The 3,488-nt window shown below is 32.6% G+C and overlaps 1 protein-coding gene across 3 annotated transcripts in view; it reads right to left on the minus strand.

Annotated features, from left to right (window-relative positions):
* The window catches only part of LOC110454325, a 25,677-nt gene extending 24,008 nt beyond the window's left edge, over positions 1-1,669 (minus strand). Inside the window, exons 1-2 of one of the 3 annotated variants that reach the window (XM_021503777.1) lie at positions 1,640-1,669; positions 1,413-1,534 (exon numbers count right to left, since the gene is read on the minus strand). The gene's annotated coding sequence lies outside the window, so the exon portion shown is untranslated. The remainder of the gene's footprint in view (positions 1-1,412; positions 1,535-1,639) is intronic. The other 2 variants (XM_021503776.1, XM_021503775.1) reach the window with 2 other exon arrangements.
* Between the last annotated feature and the right edge of the window lie 1,819 nt (positions 1,670-3,488).

The raw sequence follows: 3,488 nt of genomic DNA on the forward strand, positions 1-3,488 counted from the left end.
TGTAAAGTATTATATCTCATCTTGTAAAGTATTACATCTCATCTATGTAAAGTATTACATCTCATCTATGTAAAGTATTACATCTCAAGTATTACATCTCATCTATGTAAAGTATTATATCTCACCTTGTAAAGTATTACATCTCATCTATGTAATACTTTACAAGATGAGATATAAGACTGTACATAGATGAGATGTAATACTTTACATAGATGAGATGTAAAGTATTACATCTCATCTATGTAAAGTATTACATCTCATCTTGTAAAGTATTACATCTCATCTATGTAAAGTCTTATATCTCATCTTGTAAAGTATTACATCTCATCTATGTAAAGTATTACATCTCATCTTGTAAAGTATTACATCTCATCTATGTAAAGTATTACATCTCATTTATGTAATGTGTTACATCTCATCTTGTAAAGTATTACATGTCATCTAGTAAAGTCTTATTTTTCATCTATGTAAAGTATTACATCTCATCTTGTAAAGTGTTACATCTCATCTTGTAAAGTATTACATCTCATCTATGTAAAGTATTATATCTCGTATTGTAAAGTATTGCATCTCATCTTGTAAAGTATTACATCTCATCTTGTAAAGTCTTATATCTCATCTTGTAAAATATAGCATCTCATCTATGTAAAACAATATATCCGTGTAAAGTATTGTATCTCATCTATGTAAAGTAATATATATCATATATGTAGAATATTACACGTAAAATATTACGAATCATTTATTTAACATATAGTATCTAAGTAAAATATTTCATCTCATGTATGTTAAAGTATTACATTACATCTATGTAAAATGGTATATCTATGGTAAATAGTATATCCATGTAAAGTAGTACATCCATGTTAAATAGTATATCCATGTAAAGTAGTACATCCATGTAAAGTAGTACATCCATGTAAAGTAGTACTTCTATGTAAAGTAGTACATCTATGTAAAGTAGTACATCTATGTAAAGTAGTACATTCATGTAAAGTAGTACATCTATGTAAAGTAGTACATCCATGTAAAGTAGTACATCTATATAAAGTAGTACATCCATGTAAAGTAGTACATCCATGTAAAGTAGTACATCCATGTAAAGAAGAACATCCATGTAAAGTGTATTTAAAATATTACATCCACATTTACTACATCTATTTAATAATATCATTTTGTTAAAGAAGTACATCTTTGTATAATAAGTAGAACTTACTTTGTTTCTGTACAAAACATTATATCATCAAGGCAAGTATGATAAAACAGATGCGGAACCCATCTTTAACTTGCGTTTTTTGTTCGCATTAAAAGTTTGACATTCAGCAGAACTTAAATTGTTTTTGTTTAGATTATATTTAAAGTCAGCAGAAAAAGCGCTTCAATAGAAATTGTCTTTTTTTGTTAAACCTTACCTGGTATGGCCGTTAATGTCGGCAGCCCGGCCGGATGCGTTTACGTACAGGGAAATCCAGGGGCGATTACATTCTGGGGAGTTTGTTTTAGAAGGGGTTTTCCCCTATGACGTCATCTGTAACTGTCAACAATCAAACATGTCATTACTGAATTCTATGTATAGAGGATCTCAATTTAGCATTGGTCATCTGATAAAAAGTGACAGATTGATAATCAAACGAACAACTTTTATAATACATAAGGAATCCAAGTCTTGGTGTGTAAAGCTCTTCAAAGTTACCAGCATGTATGTAAATGAGACATACAACATCACGTTTTCTGACATAGCACTAACTACTTGTAATAGAGGACTAAATTGATTATGCAGACGCACGAATTCTTTCTCTAATACTTCAACCGTAAGAGATAAGGTTAAATGTTTTAAAAGCCATAATTAGTGTTAAAAATGAATACTATCCTCAATACATGTAAGCGTTTGATATTATTGTCTACCATTAAGAGTAGTGACTTAAGAATGGACAAGCTTGCCCTGAGCACGGATTAAAACCCCACTGTCTAAACATCACACACAGGTGATATCAGGTATGTTATAGACAACATACTCATTGTGATTAGTGTTGTATTTCGATCACCTTTGTGAAGGTTAAGGATAACCTAATCCGGCTCTCCTCGAATACGGAATGTTGTTGTCCATCCGTTTGGGGTTTTGTGTGTTCATTTGTAATTGATTAAAGACAACAGACAATGCTAGACTTGTCCGAGTTTGTACATCTAGGGCCAAATTCGGCGTTTCACATGAATCTTGAGTAGCAAATCATCTATTTTGGTAATGAATAAATAAGATCAATAACATAAACTGTACACTGACCTAATCCTAACGCCGTAGTTATCTTGCTAGGAGAGGTTTCTTTTCAAGGAAAGGCGAACGGCGATATAAACATTTCCTGTGGAAAAACGCTAAAATGACCAGGATGAAATCGTAACAAAAAATGAAAGCCTTGTTAGTTATAAAGTTCAGTGTCAAGCTTTTTCAGCAGACTGTGGACATAATCTTGGGACAAACTATTCATAATATTTCTTGTCCGAACTGGTTTTGTTTTCAAATGATAATGAATTTATAAGTAAATAATGAGAAATATAGATATTATATAACCTCCTTAACTTAACAATCAGGGACGTTACTTACTCATTTACATGCTCTGTCGCTTTCCTCGATCTCTACTGTTAATACAATTATCAGACACGAGCTCTATCTATTACTAAGTTTTAATAAGCGTGACGATTTCGATTTGCTAATATTGAAATTTCCCGTTCTTGATAATGACTTCCCTGTTTATTCAATTTAAGATGGTTATACATTACATTTGATTTCATGTTTAAGGGCATGCTCGGGGATATCACGATTTCCATCATAGTCGTCGCGTCGAACTTCGAGGATAAACTTAGTGTTTCTAGAGTAGTGTTACGTTGGCAATGATAATTTCATTGACAAATATCCTATGTCCTTGTGTGACATGACTATCAACATTTTTGTTATGTTCATAAGTGTGCCTTGTGGTTTCGTTAACACTGTTTCAGTTGCCATTTGAACACTTTCGTGCTTTTATTATGAATATCATGATGATTGTGATAGATGTTGACTACTGACAGACAAACATACAACAGAGGTTTTCCAGAGATACTTGTTGATAGAGACTATGGGCAGTTTTTTTATGGTCGCCATTATAATCTCATTGGGAAATCTATTATTTCTTTAAATAATATAAAGATGAAAGTCTTTTGATTATTCTGCGTGTAGTGTGGTTATGTTGTCACCACCCGAGAGCTCGATGTCAAGATGTGACATTACTTTGATATAACTAGAATTACACTGTTTGGGTGTCGTCGATGAAGCAGGAGGCTTTTACCTTTCCGGAACAACTGGCAAGGTTTATAGTACGAAGCACGGATATGTTGACACATTGTTATCATGTTGCTGTTCGTTGATCTTCATAATGAACTGGAGTTAAAACAATGTGCCAGGGGATGGCAAGTCTGTATCACATTTAGTACCCGTCACCATGTCTCCTCTAAAC

The sequence above is a fragment of the Mizuhopecten yessoensis genome, unplaced genomic scaffold (assembly GCF_002113885.1).
Source record: "Mizuhopecten yessoensis strain PY_sf001 unplaced genomic scaffold, ASM211388v2 scaffold7763, whole genome shotgun sequence".
Lineage (NCBI taxonomy): Eukaryota > Metazoa > Mollusca > Bivalvia > Pectinida > Pectinidae > Mizuhopecten > Mizuhopecten yessoensis.